This window comes from Chiloscyllium punctatum, chromosome 5, assembly GCF_047496795.1.
Source record: "Chiloscyllium punctatum isolate Juve2018m chromosome 5, sChiPun1.3, whole genome shotgun sequence".
Lineage (NCBI taxonomy): Eukaryota > Metazoa > Chordata > Chondrichthyes > Orectolobiformes > Hemiscylliidae > Chiloscyllium > Chiloscyllium punctatum.
The window spans coordinates 39,919,058-39,942,039 of record NC_092743.1 but is presented as its reverse complement, the minus strand read 5'-3'; the positions used below and the strand labels follow the sequence as shown (position 1 = coordinate 39,942,039).

The 22,982-nt window shown below is 48.3% G+C and overlaps 1 protein-coding gene across 15 annotated transcripts in view; it reads right to left on the bottom strand.

The window, feature by feature from the left end:
* The window catches only part of LOC140477012 (uncharacterized), a 426,283-nt gene extending 418,022 nt beyond the window's left edge, over positions 1-8,261 (bottom strand). For 11 of the 15 annotated variants that reach the window (XM_072570100.1, XM_072570102.1, XM_072570101.1 and 8 more), the window contains exon 1: positions 8,090-8,261. The gene's annotated coding sequence lies outside the window, so the exon portion shown is untranslated. Of the gene's footprint in view, positions 1-7,640; positions 7,805-8,089 lie in introns of those variants that run through there. The other 4 variants (XM_072570103.1, XM_072570104.1, XM_072570105.1 and 1 more) reach the window with 2 other exon arrangements.
* Positions 8,262-22,982: the final 14,721 nt, after the last annotated feature.

Sequence of the window (22,982 nt, the reverse complement as noted above, 5' to 3'; positions counted from 1 at the left end):
GGGACCGGGGAGGGAGGGACAGAGGGACCGGGGAGGGGGGAGGGAGGGAGGGAGGGAGGGACCGGGGAGGGGGGAGGGAGGGAGGGAGGGAGGGAGGGAGGGACCGGGGAGGGGGAGGGAGGGAGGGAGGGACCGGGGAGGAGGGAGGGAGGGAGGGAGGGACCGGGGAGGAGGGAGGGAGGGAGGGAGGGACCGGGGAGGGGGGAGGGAGGGGGTGAGGGGGGGAGGGAGGGAGGGAGGGAGGGACCGGGGAGGGGGGAGGGACCGGGACCGGGGAGGGGGGAGGGACCGGGGAGGGAGGGAGGGAGGGAGGGAGGGACCGGGGAGGAGGGAGGGAGGGAGGGAGGGAGGGACCGGGGAGGGGGGAGGGAGGGGGGGAGGGGGGAGGAGGAGGGAGGAGGGAGGGGGGGAGGGAGGAGGGAGGGACCGGGGAGGGAGGGAGGGACCGGGGAGGGAGGGAGGGAGGGAGGGACCAGGGAGGGAGGGAGGGACCGGCGAGGGAGGGAGGGAGGGAGGGAGGGAGGGAGGGACCGGGGAGGGAGGGAGGGAGGGACCAGGGAGGGAGGGAGGGACCGGGGAGGGAGGGAGGGACCGGGGAGGGAGGGAGGGACCGGGGAGGGAGGGAGGGACCGGGGAGGGAGGGAGGGGAGGGACCGGGGAGGGAGGGAGGGACCGGGGAGGGGGGAGGGAGGGGAGGGACCGGGGAGGGGGGAGGGAGGGAGGGACCGGGGAGGGGGGAGGGAGGGAGGGAGGAGGGAGGGACCGGGGAGGGGGGAGGGAGGGAGGGAGGGACCAGGGAGGGAGGGAGGGACCGGGGAGGGGGGAGGGAGGGAGGGAGGGACCGGGGAGGGGGGAGGGAGGGAGGGAGGGAGGGAGGGACCGGGGAGGGGGGGGAGGGAGGAGGGAGGGAGGGACCGGGGAGGGGGGGGGAGGGAGGGAGGGACCGGGGGAAGGGACTGGGGGAAGGGAGGGAGGAGGGATGAGGAAGCGAGGAGGGATGAGGGACTAGGGAGGGAGGGACTAGGGAGGAGGGACTAGGGAGGGAGGGACTAGGGAGGGAGGGACTAGGGAGGGAGGGACTAGGGAGGGAGGGAGGGACTAGGGAGGGAGGGAGGGACTAGGGAGGGAGGGACTAGGGAGGGAGGGAGGGGGGGAGGGAGGGAGGGAGGGAGGGGGGGAGGGACTAGGGAGGGAGGGACGAGGGAGGGAGGGACGAGGGAGGGAGGGACGAGGGAGGGAGGGAGGGGGAGGGAGGGAGGGACGAGGGAGGGAGGGAGGGAGGGACGAGGGAGGGACTAGGGAGGGAGGGAGGGAGGGAGGGACTAGGGAGGGAGAGAGGGGGCGAGGGACTAGGGAGGGAGAGAGGGGGCGAGGGACTAGGGAGGGACTAGGGAGGGAGGGGGGGAGGGACTAGGGAGGGAGGGGGGGAGGGACTAGGGAGGGAGGGGGGGAGGGACTAGGGAGGGAGGGAGGGACGGACTAGGGAGGGAGGGAGGGACTAGGGAGGGAGGGAGGGAGGGAGGGAGGGAGGGAGGGAGGGACTAGGGAGGGAGGGAGGGAGGGAGGGACTAGGGAGGGAGGGAGGGAGGGAGGGACTAGGGAGGGAGGGAGGGAGGGAGGGACTAGGGAGGGAGGGACTAGGGAGGGAGGGAGGGAGGGACTAGAGATGGAGGGACTAGGGAGGGACTAGGGAGGGACTAGGGAGGGACTAGGGAGGGACTAGGGAGGGACTAGGGAGGGAGGGACCGGGGAGGGAGGGAGGGAGGGACCGGGGAGGGAGGGAGGGAGGGACCGGGGAGGGGGGAGGGAGGGACCGGGGAGGGGGGAGGGAGGGACCGGGGAGGGGGGAGGGAGGGACCGGGGAGGGGGGAGGGTGGGACCGGGGAGGGGGGAGGGAGGGACCGGGGAGGGGGGAGGGAGGGACCGGGGAGGGGGGAGGGAGGGAGGGAGGGAGGGAGGGAGGGAGGGAGGGAGGGACCGGGGAGGGGGAGGGGAGGGGAGGGAGGGAGAGACCGGGGAGGGGGGAGGGGGGAGGGGAGGGGAGGGAGGGAGAGACCGGGGAGGGGGGAGGGGAGTGAGGGAGAGACCGGGGAGGGGGGAGGGGAGTGAGGGAGAGACTGGGGAGGGGAGGGAGGGAGGGACCGGGGGGGGGGGGGGAGGGGGAGGGAGGGAGGGAGGGACTGGGGGAAGGGACTGGGGGAAGGGAGGGAGGAGGGATGAGGGACTAGGGAGGGAGGGACTAGGGAGGGAGGGACTAGGGAGGGAGGGAGGGAGGGGGGGAGGGACTAGGGAGGGAGGGGGGGAGGGACTAGGGAGGGAGGGGGGGAGGGACTAGGGAGGGAGGGGGGGAGGGACTAGGGAGGGAGGGGGGGAGGGAGGGGGGGAGGGAGGGAGGGAGGGAGGGACGAGGGAGGGAGGGAGGGAGGGACGAGGGAGGGAGGGAGGGACTAGGGAGGGAGGGAGGGAGGGAGGGAGGGACTAGGGAGGGAGGGACTAGGGAGGGAGGGAGGGACTAGGGAGGGGAGGGAGGGAGCGAGGGACTAGGGAGGGAGAGAGGGGGCGAGGGACTAGGGAGGGAGGGGGCGAGGGACTAGGGAGGGAGGGAGGGGGGGAGGGACTAGGGAGGGAGGGGGGGAGGGAGGGACTAGGGAGGGAGGGAGGGAGAGACTAGGGAGGGAGGGACTAAGGGACGAGGGAGGGAGGGACTAAGGGACGAGGGAGGGAGGGACTAAGGGACGAGGGAGGGAGGGACTAGAGATGGAGAGATGGAGGGACTAGGGAGGGACTAGGGAGGGACGGAGGGACGGAGGGACGGAGGGACGGAGGGACGGAGGGACGGAGGGAGGGAGGGAGGGACGGAGGGAGGGACTAGGGAGGGAGGGACGAGGGAGGGAGGGACGAGGGAGGGAGGGACGAGGGAGGGAGGGACGAGGGAGGGACTAGGGACGAGGGAGGGAGGGACGAGGGAGGGAGGGACGAGGGAGGGAGGGACGAGGGAGGGAGGGACGAGGGAGGGAGGGACGAGGGAGGGAGGGACGAGGGAGGGAGGGACGAGGGAGGGAGGGACGAGGGAGGGAGGGACGAGGGAGGGAGGGACGAGGGAGGGAGGGACGAGGGAGGGAGGGAGGGACGAGGGAGGGAGGGACGAGGGAGGGAGGGACGAGGGAGGGAGGGACGGAGGGAGGGACGGAGGGAGGGAGGGACGGAGGGAGGGACGGAGGGAGGGACGGAGGGAGGGACTAGGGAGGGAGGGAGGGAGGGAGAGAGGGACTAGGGAGGGAGGGAGGGAGGGAGGGAGAGAGGGACTAGGGAGGGAGGGAGGGAGAGAGGGACTAGGGAGGGAGGGAGGGAGAGAGGGACTAGGGAGGGAGGGAGGGAGGGACTAGGGAGGGAGGGAGGGAGGGAGGGAGGGAGGGAGGGAGAGAGGGACTAGGGAGAGAGGGACTAGGGAGGGAGGGAGGGAGAGATGGAGGGACTAGGGAGGGACTAGTGAGGGACTAGTGAGGGACTAGTGAGGGACTAGTGAGGGACTAGTGAGGGAGGGACTAGTGAGGGAGGGACTAGTGAGGGAGGGACTAGTGAGGGAGGGAGGGGAGGGAGGGACTAGGGAGGGACTAGGGAGGGAGGGAGGGACTAGGGAGGGAGGGAGGGGAGGGAGGGAGGGGAGGGAGGGAGGGAGGGAGGGAGGGAGGGAGGGAGGGGAGGGAGGGAGGGAGGGAGGGAGGAGGGGGGGGGAGGGGGGGGGAGCGGGGGGGGGGGGAGCGGGGGGGGGAGGGAGGGAGGGAGGGGGGGGGGGGGAGGGAGGGAGGGAGGGGGGGGGGGGGAGGGAGGGAGGGAGGGAGGGAGGGGCGAGGGAGGGAGGGAGGGGGGAGGGAGAGACTAGGGAGGGAGGGAGAGACTAGGGAGGGAGGGAGAGAGGGAGAGACTAGGGAGGGAGGGAGAGAGGGAGAGACTAGGGAGGGAGGGAGGGAGGGGAGGGAGGGAGGGAGGGAGGGAGGGAGGGAGGGAGGGAGGGAGGGAGAGACTAGGGAGGGAGGGAGGGAGGGAGGGAGGGAGAGACTAGGGAGGGAGGGAGGGAGGGAGGGAGAGACGAGGGAGGGAGGGAGGGAGGAAGAGACTAGGGAGGGAGGGAGGGAGGGAGGGAGGGAGAGACTAGGGAGGGAGGGAGGGAGAGACTAGGGAGGGAGGGAGAGACTAGGGAGGGAGGGAGGGAGGGACGAGGGAGGGACGAGGGAGGGACGAGGGAGGGACGAGGGAGGGACGAGGGAGGGACGAGGGAGGGACGAGGGAGGGACGGAGGGAGGGAGGGAGGGAGAGACTAGGGAGGGAGAGACTAGGGAGGGAGAGACTAGGGAGGGAGAGACTAGGGAGGGAGAGACTAGGGAGGGAGGGAGGGAGGGAGGGACTAGGGAGGGAGAGACTAGGGAGGGAGAGACTAGGGAGGGAGAGACTAGGGAGGGAGAGACTAGGGAGGGAGAGACTAGGGGAGGGAGAGACTAGGGAGGGAGAGACTAGGGAGGGAGGGAGGGAGGGAGGGACTAGGGAGGGAGGGAGGGAGGGACGAGGGAGGGAGGGACGAGGGAGGGAGGGACGAGGGAGGGAGGGACGAGGGAGGGAGGGACGAGGGAGGGAGGGACGAGGGAGGGAGGGAGGGAGGGAGGGAGGGAGAGACTAGGGAGGGAGGGAGGGAGGGAGGGAGAGACTAGGGAGGGAGGGAGAGACTAGGGAGGGAGAGACTAGGGAGGGAGGGAGGGAGGGAGGGACTAGGGAGGGAGGGAGGGAGGGACGAGGGAGGGAGGGAGGGAGGGACGAGGGAGGGAGGGAGGGACGAGGGAGGGAGGGAGGAGGGAGGGAGGGACGAGGGAGGGAGGGAGGAGGGAGGGAGGGACTAGGGAGGGAGGGAGGGAGAGACTAGGGAGGGAGGGAGGGAGAGACTAGGGAGGGAGGGAGGGAGAGACTAGGGAGGGAGGGAGGGAGAGACTAGGGAGGGAGGGAGGGAGGGAGGGAGGGAGGGAGGGAGGGAGGGTGGGAGGGTGGGAGGGTGGGAGAGAGGGTGGGAGAGAGGGTGGGAGGGTCTGTGAAAGTGGTAAACTCAATGTTGAGTCCTCCAGGCTGTAGGCTGCCCAGGCAGAAGATGAGTTGTTGTTCCTCCTATTTGCAGTGTGGTTTGTTGTAGCAATGAGGAGGCAAGGATGGTCATGTCAGAAAGGGAATGGGAAGGGGAATTAAAATGGGTGGTCCAGTCAGCCTCTGTGGGCCTGGCTGAGATGCTCAGCAAATTATTCCCTAAGATTACGTTTGGTTTCCCAGATGTAGAGAATACCACATCGGGAGTACACAATGCAGTAAACTAGGTTGGAAGAGAGGCAGGTAAACCTGTCTCATCTGGAAGGACTGTTTGGTTATGGAGGTGAGGTGGGTGGTGTACCAGCAGGTTTTGCATCTTTTCTGGTTGTAGGGGAAGGTACCTGAGGTTCGTGGGGAGAGTGGCATAAACCAAGGACTGTCAAAGGGAACACTCCTTGTGGAAGGCAGAGAAAGTTTGGCCGGGGGGGGGGGGTTATGTTCTTGGTGATGGGGTGTAGGTTGAGTCGGTGGAAGTGTTTAAGGATGATGCGTTGGATGCAGAGACTGGTGGGGTGGTGGGGTGGTGGGGGAGGGCAAGGGGTTCTCTGTCTTTATTGCATTTGGGGGGCTGTTTAGAGCAGTGGAATGGATGTGGTACAGCGGAGGGCTGACTGGAGACAGAGGGAGGAAAAGCACATTGTTTGAAATAGGTGGGATGCTCACGAGTGGAATGTCTCCTTGTCTGAGCAGGAGTGGCAGAGGCAGAGGAATTGGAATTGGGAGAATGGGGTGGATTCTTGTAGGATACTGGGTAGATTCCCATTCCAGGTAGTATGGGAATCAGAGTTTGTAGTAAACATCTGTCCAGAGACTGTCACTGGAGATGAAAATGGAGAAGTCGAGGGAGGTGTCTGAGATGGGCCAAGCGAATTTGAGGGCAGAGTGGAAGTTGTGAGCCAAGACAATGAACTTCTTCAGTTCAGCCTGGGTGCAGGACACTGCATCAACGCAATCATCTGACCGGACCGCCCAGTCACTGCCCATTTTAACTCCCCTTTCCAAGATGACCATCCTTGGCCTCCTTCATTGTCACAATGAACCACACCGCAAATTGGAGGAGCTATACCTCATCTTCCACCTGGGAGGCCTACTGGACTTAACATTGAGTTCTCCAGTTTCACAGAACCTCCCTTCCCATCCCCTCTCCCTCCCTTCCACTCCTCCCTGCTATCAACTGGATTCATTCCTCCCATTAAATCAACCAGATCGTACCCTCTACCTGTCTTCACCTATCCCCACTTCACCACCCTGTGCTCACCACCCATTTTATCTGCTGCTCTCCCTACACCCATCCCAGTCCTGAAGAAGGGTTATACCAGAAACATCGACTTCTCCACCTCATGATGCTGCCTGGCTTGCTATGTTCTTCCAGCCTCCTGTCTATCTACTTTGGCTTCCAGCATCTACAGTTTTTTGGTCCATAATCCAGGACAAAGCATCAAGCTTAACTGGCACCACATCCACTCCTTCACCACCAGCAGTCAGTAGAAGTGTATTCCATCTACAAGATGCACTGCACCAAGGTATCATGGATAAAATCTTCCAAATCACAGCAACTTCCAATTGGAAGGACAAGACTCATGGCTACACAATCTACAAGTTCTCCAAGCTATTCACCATCTTGATTTAAAAATATATCATTCCTTAGTGTCACTGATTTAGTATTCTGGAACACCCTCCCTATCGGTATTTAAAGTCTATCTACTGAACATGGAGTGCAGTGGTTCAGGAAAGTTAACTACTTCCTTCTTAAGGGCAAGAGGGACTGGGCAATAAATGGTGGGCAAGCAACACCCACATGCTGTGAAGGAACAAAGCCACAGAAACAATTCTACTCACTATAAAGTAAACACCAACATGAATACAATTTGAAACATGCATGGAAATCAGATTTATTCAACACTCTCCATGCAGATTCATGTGCAAAATTAAAATTTGATGAAAGGGAAAGCAAATTAATCTGAGACATACAAGCACAACTCAAGGTGAAACAATGGGTGGCCACTTTTACCTCTACTCACCTTCCACTTTTATTTCTACATTTCTTAAATTACTCACACTTCCATGGCTTCACAAATCAAAAGTGGATTATTTCAGCATCTCCTCCATAGCGTTCACCTTAGTCCACTGAATTGGTACTCTTGATTCATTAGTCTACGCTAGATGGCCGAGCACCATACTTGTGTTGCCACACCCATCCCATTACAACCACTGCACATTCTCACAAGTCCAAAGTTACAACAAATATAACAAACATAATACAATAAATAAACATTAGCCTACGAAAGTATCCCAATTCGAAAATGATGTATATTATGTGCTTTGGGGGGAAAAAAAAGCTACATCTACATTTTTTTAAACGTTTTGTGATTAAGTTAACTGAATTGATGGGTGCACTCACACATTTTGACAGGTCACTCACTAACCCAACATCACGCCCTCATATAATGCCCCAAGCAACACATTTAAAAAGAAATTAGCGAATTATTTGAAGAGCTTCTTTGTCCTTTTACCTGATTTCGGTTTCAGTTCCTGTAACTATTGTGCTAAAGTCGGTAATTACAGCTATAACCTTTATAGCTATATAATGAACTCCAAAATACACGGGTAAAACCAAAGAGACAAGTCAACGCTGCAAAGTTGGTCAGCTTGATGAAAGGGGGTGGGGCATTCTCAACCAAACCTGATCAACCGTCGCCACCTTCTCCCGCCTCCACTTCGCCTGATGGACGGGCCAAACAGCCAATGGGCGCAGGGAATGGCACATAAACCCGCGTCTCACATCCAATCCGTGCCCGGCGTCGTGCCAATAGGTTAAAAAGGCATGACTTCCGCTAACAGGTTATGTTGACGGGAAAGGCACCACCCCGAATCGCTGCTCAGGGAATTTCTTTACTCCACATACCAAACCCCCCCCCTTTCCTCCGCCAACAAAGTTGTTATTTTATCGAAATCGACTTACGTTTTGATGACCGGAAGTCTTGCTACTGTATATTTGTAAAACTCTTTTTTTTTGTCCTACAACTTTCTTTTAATGTCTCTCCTTACTGTGGTTTTCAGCCTTGGAAATTGAATCTGTGCGACCGCTAAAGGTCCTCTCCTCAACCTAATATGATGACGCAGGGTTTGATTGCCAGGACCTCTGACCAATTGCTTCCTGCGTCAGGGTTTGGTGATGCCGGATTGTGATGCGGGGCGGCCAATTGCGTCGAGGGGTTTGCACCGAGCAGCGGGAGGGGGGCGGGGCTTCAGGCTGAAGCTGCAGCAAATTAGGTACAGAGGGAAAATAGACATCCATCAGAGTGGCGAGTCCAACCATTTGCTGCCCACAATGAGAGAGATTCAATCACGTTGGCTAGTGAATGAATTTACAGTCTTATTACTTTTAAGTCCGTTTGTTTTAAATCAAGATTCCTTCCTCGCCCCTTCTGTTTATGAAGTTGGGCCTGATTTTACGACCTCTCCCAACAAACAATCCAGGTCTTTTTCAATAGATCATTTCTGTTATATCACACCTAACGTTTGCTGTAAATTCTTCTATTTTGCTATAAAGTCCTACGATCTTACACCCCATAACCACCTGATGAAGGAACAGCACTGCGAAAGCTAGCACTTCCAAATAAACCTGTTGGACTATACCTTGGTATTGTGTGATTTTTAAAAAAAAAACTTTGTACACCCCAGTCCAACACCAGCACCTCCAAACCATGGCTCCCATTGCCCACATCCCCTTTCTTTAGTGAAAATTCCAATTCTCTACACAAAAGGATCAGCATGTTTTTCCTGGGGTGGTGAATATCAAGGAAGAAATATAAAATTGATTTATCTCTGGCAGCCATGGAAATTTCAGGAGAACAGAGACATAGCTTCAAATAAAAAGAAGATTTTGACTATTTAGCAGGGTCTGTTTCCATGCTGTGCATCTCTATGACTCTATCAATTTGATGCCTTGGCCTCTGGATGACATTCTGGATTAGTGGTGCTGGAAGAGCACAGCAGTTCAGGCAGCATCCAAGTAGCTTCGAAATCGACATTTCGGGCAAAAGCCCTCCATCAGGGCTTTTGCCCGAAAGGTCGATTTCGAAGCTACTTGGATGCTGCCTGAACTGCTGTGCTCTTCCAGCACCACTAATCCAGAATTTGGTTTCCAGCATCTGCAGTCATTGTTTTTACCTCTGGATGACATGTTCATTAATTCATCTCCACTTGGGCGTTCAGCATGGTACTTGGGGAAAAAACCAAATGAGCAGCACTGGTTTTGCTGATGAATTAACTGTTTATAACGGCATAATAATTATTTGCAGATGAGTTATAGAACCAAACCAAACTACTCTGGAGACCCGAAGTGAAAACAGGATATTCTGAAACACTCAGCATGCCAAACAACATTTGCAGAGAGAAATACCATTAATGTCTCCGGTCAACAATCTTTTAACAAAGGAGATGCTGCATGGCCTGTGGAACACATTCACATTTTCTGGTTTTATTTATAGATGAGTTGTGGTGTTTTGGCCATCTTTTGATTACTGGCACAAAATCATAGTAGTATTTAGCGAGAGAGACAAGTTATTAAAAGTCAGGGATGCATCAGATAAAGCTGGAGAAATGAATGTCACTAGAGAGGGACATCCAAATGTAATTAATTAATGTTCCAACCCTCAGCTTAAAAAAAACCTGATTCAGTTAGGTAGATGTAGAGCTGTTCCACTTTGTTTCACCCTTAGAATGGAGCATCATCTGTGACTGCAGCAGGTGAAGGGCCAAAAATCAAATCCTTGGGAGAGTTCAGGTGCAACAATGCAGATGTCAAGAAGAAAGATGGTTTTTAGTGCATGGAGTAATCGAAGTAGAACATCTGAAATGGAAGAAGACTGATTTGTATGGAATTAGAAGGGTTGTATTGATGGTAAAATGGAGCCAAAGGCTGACAGGAACATTTCATAGAACAGTGGGTGTTCTTTGAGGAGGAGATATTTTGGGTACAAGTGAGGTGAAAGGGAGAGAAACCTAAGCCAGAGTGCTTTGACTGATGAGGAATGTAGAGAATGATGATATAAAACATAAATGATTAGTATTGCATAAATGTTTGAAGTGAAAACCAGATCAAATATCATAGTTGAGGGGAAGTGAAGGGTTAAAAAGGACTGGTATAGAATATGACGATAGAATGATAATATGAAAAGGAATCCAAAAACATCTTCTACCAACAGGTGAATAGCAAGAGGTGGTAATTCGACTGGGACTAAAAGGATTTACTGGTACTTGCTGTCTGGTTTGCTGGTGAAGAAACTTGTCAGATTTTCCACAAGGCCTTTCAGCTACTTTTCCACTTGGCTACAACTCATTGGCTGTGTGGGTTGGGAGGCAGATGAGACTTTGGGCAGCCTGTCTATCCTCACCTAAGTATTGTCCTTTTAACCATTTATTGGCCACTTCCCAGCCAAATAGGGACACTGAATTATATTATCAGGAAGGCATTGCCAAGGAAGCAATCAAAATTCATTCTGGATGCCATGAAATGCATTCAAGTTGTTCTAGTTGACACGTAACTGATAAATTTTGATATATTAAATATTCATATTATACAGAGAAAGTTGCTTTTAAATGGTTTCTTTGCTTCATTATATGGTATTAGTAATTAATAGTATTTGAGACATAAGTTTGGGGGCAACATCGGTGTTATTCTTCAGTCAGAGAATTCAAATTTCAAATAGACTTCTAAGCAAAGAGTTGGAGGAAAAATTCTGGAATCCTATAAGAAATTGTGGGATATAGTGACCAGATGTTTGGGCAGGATTTGTCATTTGTGTTCATCTTGTGAAATAAACAGTACATCATTTGCTTCATGTAAAAGGAATGTGGTCACGGATATAATATCGAATCACATGTCTAAATCAACTAGTGATTGGTTTAAGTCATTGGTAATATAGCAGCACTTTCAATCACCAATCCCCAATAGTAAAATAAGAGACTGTTGGAACAGTAACAGAAGATATTGGAGAAACTCGACAGGTCTAGCAGCATTTGTGGAGAGAAAGCAGAGTTGACATTTGAAGTTGAGTGACCCTGGGCTCGAAACATTAACTCTGCTTTCTGTCCACACATGCTGCCAGATCTGTTGAGTTTCTCTAGTAATTTCTGTTTTTGTTTCAGACTTATTGCATCTGCACTACTCTGTTTAGTTTGGCTACATTAAATGTAAATCAATAAACGAAGGCGAAATAAAGAAACCTATTTGATCCACAAAAGCTTGTTCTCATTTGTGTGTATGTGTAGACAAGAGAATACAATCAGCCTCAAGCGATATGAACCTAAGAACAGGGGTAGGCCATTTAGCCCCTTGAGCTTGTTCTGCGGCCTACCTCTATACACCTGCCTTTGGTCCATATACCTTAATACCTTTGTTTAACAAAAATGTATACCTCAGATTGATAATTAACAACTTATCCAGCATCCACTGCAGTTTTTTTGGATTACTTATAGTGTGGAAACAGGCCCTACAAGTCCACACCAACCCGCCAAAGTGCGACCCACCCATACCTTACATTTACCCCTTTAACTAACACTACGGCCAATTTAGCATGGCCAATTCACCTTACCTGCACATCTTTGGACTGTGGGAGGAAACCAGAGCACGCAGACACAGGGAGAATGTGCAAACTCCACGCAGTCAGTCGCCTGAGGTGGGAATTGAACCCGGGTTTCTGGCGCTGTGAAGCAGCAGTGCTAACCACTACTTATAGGATTCCAGATTCCACTGTGAAAGAGCATTCCAAACATCTATCACCCTTTGGGTGTAGACGTTTATCCTAATATCTCTTATGAACAGTCTGGCCCTAATTTCCATAGAAACATTGACATTAGGAGCTGCTGTAGGCCATTTGACCCCTTGACCCTATTCTGCCCTTCAATAATGATCATAGCTGATCATTGAGGTCACTACTTTAATCCTGTCCTCTCCCCAGGATCCCTTGATCCCTTTAGCCATAAGAGCTATATCTACCTCCATCATGAAAATACGTAATGTTTTGGCCTTAACCACTTTGTGGCAGTAAATTCCACAGACTGGCTGGTGTCCGGGTGAAGAAATTTCTCCTCATCTCAGTCTAAACCCCTATTTCTGGAATCTCCAAACAGTGGAAATAGTTTATCTGCTATCTTTTCCTGTTAATGTTATGAAAACATCAATCAGATCACCCCCAACTTTCTAAACTTTAGGGAAAACAGGCATAGTTGGTATCTGGCTTCATAACCCCAAAGTACAGCTATCAATCTTGTAAACCTACATTGTACTCCCTCCAAGCCAATATATCCTTACTAAGATATGGTGCCCAGATATGCTATTAGTACTCCAAGTAGGGTCTGACCAGAGTGTTGTATAATTGCAGCATATCTTTTACATCCTTATGAGTTCATAAGATATAGGAGCAGAATTGGGCCATTCAGCCCATCGAATCTGCTCTGCCATTTGATCATGGCTGATATGTTACTTTCCTGCCTTCTCCCCATAACGCTACAACCCATTTCCAATTAAAAATCTGTCTGACTCCTCCTTAAATTTACTCACTGCACTTGGGGGTAGCGAATTCCACATTTATACCCACAGTCCTCTCGAAATATAGGCCAGCATTCCATTATTTTCTGCACTTGTTTGTGACATTTAAAGATCTGCATTGAACACCAAGTCTCTTTGGACATCCACTATAATTAACTTCAGACCATTTAGAAAGTACCCTGATTTATCCAATTTCCCTGTAACCGTAATACCAATACGGATTTTTACACAGACCTATGTGGTTTTCCATGTAAACAAGATCTGTCAATGTAATGGTGGAACCATACACAACATGAGTCATTGTCACGGAATGTGGGATGAAAATTGGAAAATATATAGTTGCATAATAGTACATTCCATCAAACAAATGAATGAAAAGAGAAATCAAAACAGATCCAACATGGAAAATACTGCTGGTTTGTGGCATTTTGTTCAAATTTTTATTTCACGAACCTGCTCAGAATCTTAAAGAATTACTTGAAGGAGTCTTGGTTTTGGAGCCACAGAAATAAAAAATGTTCCACAAATACTTCATTATGAGATCATCCCATGTACAGTAAGCAGCGATTGTACCCGTTTACATAACAATCACTGCATTTAAAACTGAGATTTTTTTTTAGGTGTAGGGTTGAGGGGACAGTTTGTGAGATGGCTTGAGTGTTTTGCAAAATAATACTAACAGAATGAGCCAAATCTCTAAAACATCTGAGAACTCAGGTTATGCTATCTTGTGCTATAATGGTTAGTAATCCTCTGATGACTACAATCTACATGTTTTAAGATGTTTCCTGAGAAGATAAGAAATAAGAGCAGGAGTAGGCTGTTTAGAACCCCTCCACCATTCAATGAGATTGTGGCTCATCTATTTCCCTATTTTCCTGTACTGTCTCTATATACCTTGCTTTTCTTTTTAAATACATAAACATCTGTCAAACTCAGTTGTGAACATATTCACAACATTTTCACAACTGACAGAGTATTCCAAAGAGTCAGTATCCTTTGACTAAATTCTTCCTTGGGTCAGTCCCAAATGATACTATTTAACCTGATACTATACCAAAAGGTTCAGGAGCATCCCTCTACACTTCCCCATGTCAGAGGAAACACCCTTGCATTAATTCTGTTGAGCCCTGTAAAAAATTTGTATGTTTGAATGATATCATGACTCAATCCTAACTCTTGAGAACATAGGTCCAGACTATTTAATAATTTCTCAGAAGATAATCCCTCTATCCTATGAATCAGTTTGTGAATGTTCACTCGTTCTATGGCAAATACATCTTTCTATAAGAAAGACCAAACCTACATACAGTACTCCAACTGTGGTCTTGCCAAGATTTTATATAAATTTTAGAAAAATGTATTTGCTCTGATTCTCAAACCCTCCTGTAATAAAGGCAATCACATAATTTGCCTGGTTAATTGCTTGCTGTACCAACATGTCAACTTTCAGTGTCTTGGGAACAAAGACACCCGAATCCCTTTGAAGTTCAACACTTTCCAGCCTCTCTACATAATATGATAAAGCAAAAAAGAAAGGCCTTGTTTTATTAATGATATGAAAAATTTGTGACCACCTGACTTTTCCTTTATTGGTTTTTAGATAAAATGCTTCTTTTTCACATGCCACGCCACCTCCAGCATCTACTCCAATGGCTATGTTATACCTGAAGTTACATAATGAATGTTAGCCAGCTATTTACCATGGAGAATAACATAGCCACATTCATTCAACCCTAACATTATATGCATTTTCTAACTGGGTTCATCAAATAGTAAGTAAGATGAATGCACAGTAACCACTCATTCGACTTGATGGTGGACAAACAGGGCTTTTTGAGACCTTAACAATAACAAAAGAAAGTGTTGTGGAACAGAAAGACCTCAGGGTTCAGGTAGATAATTCTTTGATGTTTGCATAACATATAGGCAGGATGGTGAAGAAGGTGTTTAGCTCGCTTGCCTTCATTGCTCAGACCTTTGAGTATTGGAGTTGAGAAGTGTGTTGAGATTGGATCAGATATTGGTGAGGCCTTTTCTGAAGTAGTGTGTCTAGTTCTGGTTTCCCTTATAGGAAGTATATTAGTAAGCTGGAGAGGATTCAGAAGAGACTTACCAGGATGTTCTTGGGAGTGGAAGGTTTGACTTATAAGGAGTGTGTGTGTGTGGGCTGGGACTTTTTTCACTGGAGCATATGTGGTTATGGGGTGACCTCATAGAAGTTTATAAAATCATGAGAAGTACAGATATGGTGACTGGCAGGTGTCTTTTCCCTAGGTTTGGGGATTTCAAAACAGTGGGGCATATTTTTAAGGTGAGAGGAGAGAAAGACTTTAAGACGGCAAGAGAGGCAACCTTTTTACACAGTGTGGTTCGTGTGTGGAATGAACTTCCAAAGGAAGTGATGAAAGCAGGTACATGTTACAATGTTTAAGAGATATTTGGATAAGTACATGAATAAAAAAACACGTTTGGAGGGACATGTGCCAAGCACAGGCAGGTGGGACTAGTTTCGTTTGGGATGGTTGGCATGGATTGGTTGGACCAAAGGGTCTGTTTCCATGCTGTATGATTCTATGAGTCTATGACAACCTGACTAATGTTCCTTATCCTCACTGATTCCTGCTGCAAAGTTCATTTGTAGCATCTTGGTTGCAATCAATTAACTCAACCTGACTGTCAATCAAATGGAACAACCTTCTGCTCTGTATTCCCCAGTTTGACGCCGAACAGTAAATTTGTCAAATAAGCAACAGCAAAGCATCCTGTTTATTTTTAAAGTGAATTATTGAAGGAAATACTTGATTAGCAGTACCTGGTACATTCAAATGTTCAACATTGCTTGTTGCACTACATCAGTCCTTAAGGGCACTTTAATATTTTGTGGTGCAGCAACATTTCCTTTATAATTAATATAATTTTTAAAAAGTAAAGAGTTAAAATAATAAACAGGATAAGCTGTATAAATAATGATTTTTGCATAAAAATAGTATACAACATACAAAGGCAGTACTGTATCAGTACTAGTTATTTTTAATCTGTTTTTCTAGGGTGGAGATGTATTCTATAGCTCAGCTTCCTTTTCAGAGAATTTTTTTGATTTGTATCCAACTGACTTACTTGGTGTGAATTTTAAACAGGCCAGAAAGTTCAAAGATTAAATTTATATGTATTCAATAGATCATAAAAGTCTCAAAACCTCCTAGAAATCTCTATGTCCTGCCCAACCAACTTCACCTAACATTTCTCCAGAAAGGGTAAATAGGGTCAAGGGGAAAATCCACACAGTAAATCCAAGAGTGAATAAATGATTAACAGAACATATGGGGCACATAAGGATTGGAATAATGGACATATCTTAAGAACAACAAGTGAATTAAGGCATGGATTTGGCTTGATATATGATGTAGTAGAACATAGAACAATACAGCGCAGAATAGGTCCTTCAGACCTCAAAATTGCACCGACCTGTGAACCAAGCTAAGCCCATCCCCCTATACTATCCCATCATCATCCAGATGCTTATCCAAAACTGTTTAAATGTCCCTAATGTGGATGAGTTAACGACTTAGGCAGGCAGGCAGGGCATTTCACGCCCTTAACACTGAGTAAAGAACCTGCCTCTGACATCTGTCTTAAATCTATCACCCCTCAATTTGCAGTTTTCCCCCTCATACAAGCCGACATCCTAGAAAAAAAAAACTCTAATCGTCTTGTATGTATCTATTAAATCCCCTCTTAGCCTTCTTCTCTCCAACGAGAACAGACCCAAATCCCTCGGCCTTTCTTCATAAGACCTTTGCTCCAGACCAGGCAACATCCTGGCAAATTTCCTCTGCACCTTTTCCAATGCTTCCACACCCTTCCTGTAATGGGGCGACCAGAACTGTACACAATATTCCAAGTGAGGCCACACTACCGTTTTGTAAAGGTGCAACATGACATCATGGCTCCGGAACTCAATCCCTCTACCAATAAAACCTAACACACCATATGCCTTCTTACTAGCACTATGAACCTAGGTGGCAACTTTCAAGGATCTATGTACATGGATACCAAGATCCCTCTGCACATTCACACTAGCAAGAATCTTTCTATTGACTCAGTATTCTGCCTTCCTGTTATTCTCCCCAAAGTGAATCACCTCACATTTATCTACATTTGCCACCTCTCAGCCCAATTCTGCAGTTTATCTAAGCCCACTGCAACCTGCAACATTTTTCTACACTGTTCACCATTCCACTGACTTTGGTGTCATCTGCAAACTTACTAATCCATCCACCTATGCCTGCATCCAAGTCATTTACAAAAGTAACAAACAGTAGTGGTCCCAAAACAGATCCTTGTGAGACACCACTAGTAAATGGACTCCAGGCTGAATATTTTCCATCAACCACCATTCACTGCCTTCTTACAGAAAGCCAGTTTCTAATCCAAACTGCTAAATTAGCCTCAATCCCATGCCTCCGCATTTTCTCCAAAAGCCTACCATGTGGAACCTTATCAAAGGCTTTACTGAAGTCCATGTATACCACATCAACTGCCCTACACTCATCCACATGCTTGGTCACCTTCTCAAAAAAGTTAATGAGGTTTGTGAGACAACCTGCCCTTGACAAAACCATGTTGACTATCTCCAGTCAAATTGTTGCTTTATAATCCTTTCCAAAATTTTTCCTACAACAGACGCAAGGCTCACTGGTCTATAATTACCTGAGTCATCTCTACTGTCCTTCTTGAACAAGGGCACAACATTTGCAATCCTCCAGTCCTCTGGTACTAAACTTGTAGACAATGATGACACAAAGATCAAGGCCATAGGCTCTGCCATCTCCTTCCTAGCTTTCCAGAGAATCCTCGGATAAATCCCATCTGGCCGAGGGGACTTAGCTACTTTCACACCTTCTAGGATTGATAACATCTCCTTCTTACTAACCTAAATTATTTCTAGTTCACTAGCCCATATCTCAGTCTTCTCCTCTACGATATTCCCCTTTTCCTGAGTGAAAACAGATGAGAAATATTCATTTAGCCCCTCTCTGATCTCCACAGGGTCCACACACACCTTTCCACTTCTGTCTTTGACTGGCTCTATTTCTACCTTAGTCATCCTTTTATTCCTCACATACCTATAGAAAGATTTAGGGTTCTCTTTTATTCTACCTGGTAAAGACTGCTCATGTCCCCTCCTTGCTCTTTTTAACTCTCTCTTTAAATCCTTCCTAGCTAATCTGTAACTCTCCATCGCCTCAGCTGAACCATCTCGTCTGAACGGCACAGAACTCTTCCACTTAACAAGAGATACAATTTCTTTAGTAAGCCACAGTTCCCTTACTTTATCACTTCCTCCCTGCCTGATGGGTATATACCGATCAAAGACACACAATATATGTTCCTTAAACCAGCTCCAGATTTCAATTGTTGCCATCCCCTGCATTTTGCTACCTCATTCTATGCCTAAGTCTTGCCTATTTGCATTATAATTGCCCTTCCCCCATCTATAACTCCTGCCCTGTGGCATGTACCTATCCCTCATCATATACCTCTTCAGGTCCACACCCCCCAGCAACCCACCCTCCCCTCCCAGCACCTTCCCTTGCCACCGCAGGAATTGCAAAACCTGCACCAACACCTCCCCCTCACCTCTGTCCAAGGCCAAAAGGAACCTTCCACATCCATCAAAGTTTTACCTGCACTTCCACATGTCATTTACTTTATCCATTGCTCCCAGTGCGGTCTCCCCTACATTAGGGGAGACAGGATGTCTACTCACAGAGCACTTCAGAGAACATCTCCAGGACACCCGCACCAACCAACCCCACTGCCCCGTGGCCTAACACTTCAATTCCCACTCCATTGAGGACATACAGGTCCTGGGCCTACTCCATCACCACTCCCTTACCACCCAATGCCTGGAGGAAGAACACCTCATATTCCACCTTGGGACCCTCGAAACCCATGGCATCAATGCAGAGTTCACCAGTTTCATCATTTTTCCCTCCCCCCCCCCCCCCATCTTATCCCAGTTCCAACCTTCCAGCACAGCACCGCCCTAAGACCTGACCTACCTGTCCATCTTCCTTCCCACTCCACCTTCCACCCTCTCCTCTGACCTATCACCATTACCACATCTCCATCCATCAGTCACACTCTCAACTACCTCCCCCAAGCCCCACCTCATCCCCATTTATTTCTCCACCCCCAATGCCCCCAGTCTCATTCCTGAAGGGCTTTTCCCCAAAACATTGATTTTTCTACTCCTCCAATGCTACCTGACCTGCTGTGCTTTTCTAGCACCACACTCCCGACTCTAATCTCCAGCATCCTCACTTTTGCCCACATGTACCTATTCCTTTCCATCGCTAAACTAAGTGCAACCGAATTATGATCACTCTCTCCAAAGTGCTCACCTACCACTAAATCAAGTACTTGGCTGGTTCATTACCAAGTACCAGATCCAGTGTGGCCTCCCCTCTTGTCAGCCCTTTGACATACTGCGTCAGGAAACCGTCCTGCACATATTGAACAAAAAGTGATCCGTCCGACATACTAGAATTATAGCATTTCCAGTCAATGTTGGGGGAAGTTAAAGTCCACCATAATGACCACCCTGTTCCTTTCACTCCTACCCAGAATCGTTTTGACAATCTTCACCTCCACATCCCTGGATGTGGAGGCCTATAAAAAACTCTCACAGTGTTACCTCTCCTCTCCTGTTTCTAACCTCAGCCCATAAACACCTCAGTAGACGAGTTCTTGTCAAAAGTTCTTTCAGCCACTGTTATACTGTCCTTGACTAACAAACCCACACCTCCCCCTCTTATATCACATTCCCTGATCTTAATGAAAGATCTAAACCCTGGAACCTGCAACATCCATTCCTGACCTTGCTCTATCCATGTCTCCAAAATGGCCACAACATCGAAGTTCCAGGTACCTATCCATGCTGCAAGCTCACTTACTTTGTTCCGATACTCCTGGCGTTGCAATAGACACACTTCAAACCAGCTTGCTGTCTGCCAGCACACTTCTGTGACCATGAAATCCTGTCCATATCCTCTCTTCTCTCATCCTGGAACTGCATCACAGGTTCCCATCCCCCTGCTGAGCTAGTTTAACCCCACCTGAATAGTACCAGCACATTTCCCACCCAGGATATTAGTACCCCCTGTTTCAAATGAAAACGGTCCTGTTTGTAGAGGTCCCACCTTCCCCAGAATGAGCCCCAATTATCCATATACCTGAAACTCTCCCTCCTGCACTATCCCTGCAGACATGTGTTCAGCTCCCTGTTCCTCACCTCACTATCGCATGGCACACATAACAAACCAGAGATAACAACTCTGTTTGTTCTAGCTCTCAGCTTCCACCCTAGCTCCCTGAATTCCTGCCTACATCCCTATCCCTCTTTCTACCAACATAGTAGCAATTCCACACATCTGGCTAGAAGTTAAGCTGATTATTCCAGAATATAGGATCTTGGGGAGAATAGAACATGTGGAGAAATCATTGAGATGCATTGATTGGAATTTAACTAATTGATTTCAGCAGCGGTAATCTGGCCATTGAAGGACATTGGGTAGAGTTAGTGAACAACTAATGATGCAAGACTCAAGTGTCAGGTAACTACACACCTTCTGATAATAGAAATATAATCAGTGGATGTTTAAGTATAAAGTTTAGGAATGCATGCAGCAAAAACAATATGTTCTAATGAAAACTTGGATACAAAGTTCATATACATAACACTGCTACGAACAGTTAGCAGGCATGTCCCCAGTGCCCTGGAAGACCTTGAAAGTGTATTGTCATGACGTTGTTGGAATCAGAGATGCTAAACCAAAACAAAATATCAAATCATCTGTATCAAACGCTAAATCTCTCCACAGATGGTGCCTGACCTGAGTATTATTAGATAGCAACATTAGTTAACGTCTTCCTTATTCATTCATGAAACATATATATGATTGATCTGGTAACAAGCACACACTGGAAAGTTCATCAATGCTGATCACATCTGTTATGCCATTCAAGTTCTCTGCACCAGATACTTGGTAAAGATGTTACACAGTTAACTAACTGTTATGACAGTGACATCTCACAACAAATCTCTCCAAACCATACCCTGTATATTCTACCCCCACAATACTAAAATAAAGAATTGCATATCTATGCAGATGGCCAGAGATTAAAGAATGACCCCAACCCAACATATTTGGGAGTGACTCCAAAAATGACCTTGTCCTTCCCTGAATATCTGAAGAAAATGGCAAAGGTCAAAACCCAGAAATGATCTACTAACAAACTTGCCAAATCTACATGTGATACTACTGCCATTACACCCTGCAGCTCAGTGTATAAACTAGCAGCAGTATTCCATTTGGTCTTTCAATGCCTCTACGTAATGCTACATAATCATGGTTGATCCTCTATCCCAATGCTATACTCTTGACTTCTCTCTGTGCCCTTTTAATGCTTTAATATATAAAAATGTATCAATCTCTTTCTTGACCTGGCCTCTACAGCTTTCTGTAGCATCGGGTTCCAAAGGTTGCCCATCCTCTGAATGAAGAAATCCTTCCTCATTCCAGAGCTAAATGACCACCCCCAAATCCTGAGACTGTGACTCCTGATTCTAAACTCCCCAACCAGGAAAACATAGAGTCATAGAGATGTACAGCTCGGAAACAGACCCTTCACTCCAACTCGTCCATATCCTCTCTGTGTCTAGTACATCTAGTCCTGTTAGAATCTTATATAAAGATCCCTTCTCATTCTTCTAAGCTCTAGTGAATTCAGGCTCACTGAAGCCAAAATCTCCTCATACAAAAGACCTAACATTCCTCGTATCAGCCTAGTGAACTTTTGCTGCACTTCCTCTATGTCAAATATATCTTCTCTTAAATATGGAGACCAAAACTACACATACTACCCAAGGCCCAGAATTACTGCAATGATACAACCCTACTTCTGAACTCAATGTGAAGAATAGGTCAACATACCATTTGCTTTCCTAATTGTTTGCTGCACCTGCCTCTTTACTTTAATTAACTGGTATACAAAGGACACGTAGGTTCCTTTGTGCATCTACATTCCCAATATATCATCATTTAAATAATACTTTGTCTTTGTTTTATATCAATGCATACAGGTTCACATTTGTCTATATTATACTGCTGCCTGTTTGCCCACACAGTCAACTTGTATTGGTCGCACTGAAGCCTCCTTGTATCTTCCTCACAACTCTCAATCCCACCTGGTTTTGTGCAATCAGAAACCTTAGAAATATTTCATTTGGTTGCTTCATTAGATTAATTTTCATTTAACATGAATAGCTGAGGTCCAGTCACTGATCCTTGCAATACACTATTAGTTACTGCCTGCTACCTGGAAAAAAATCCTTCATTCATACTTGGCTGCCTGTCAATCAATTCTTATTCCTTGCTTGTATCCTGAATGCTTTAACTTTTCAAACTAGCCACTTATACAGAACCTTATCAAAGGCCTCCTGAAATCTAAATGCACCACGTCCACTGCTGTCTTTTTGACTATTCAATTAGTTATATTCTCAAAAAACACCAGTAGATTAACTAAGCATAACTTTCCTTTCATACACCTATGCTGATCTTGTCTAATCCCACTGATGCTTCACAAGTGTTCAATTGTGATGCTTTTTACAATTGACTCTAGCATTTTTCCCCAATACAAGTGTTAAGCTAACAGGTCTATAATTTTGTTTATTTCTTTCCTCCCTCCTTTTTTAAATAGTGGGGTTACATTTGTCACTTTCTAATCTGGAGGAATCACTACAGAGTCTATAGAATTTTGGATGACCACCAATGTATCCCATATTTTCAGAGCCACTTCCTTTAATACTCTCAGATACAAATTATCAGGGCCTTGGTGATGTAAGCCTTTAACCCCATTAGTTTCCCGATTACCAATTTTGTTTTACTAATTCAGATTTTCTTCAGTTCCTCCCTCTTATTAGACCCTTGGTTCCCTCTGGAAAATTGTTTGTGTCCTCTTGTGAATTCTTCTACCTTTTTTTCCCCCCAATTCTAATTTCTGTATTTGATTGTAAGGGACCTACATTTGTCATCAATAATCTTTTTCTCTTTACACATTTATAGAAGTTGTATTGCCATTTGTTACTGATCCTTGCAAATTCACACTCATACTATGTTTGCTCTCTCTTGATCAATCTCTTTGTCACCTTTAGCTGAATGGTAAATCATTCCCAGTCCTCAGACTTGCTGCTTTTTTCTGGCAATTTTCTATGCTCCTCCTTGGATCTAAT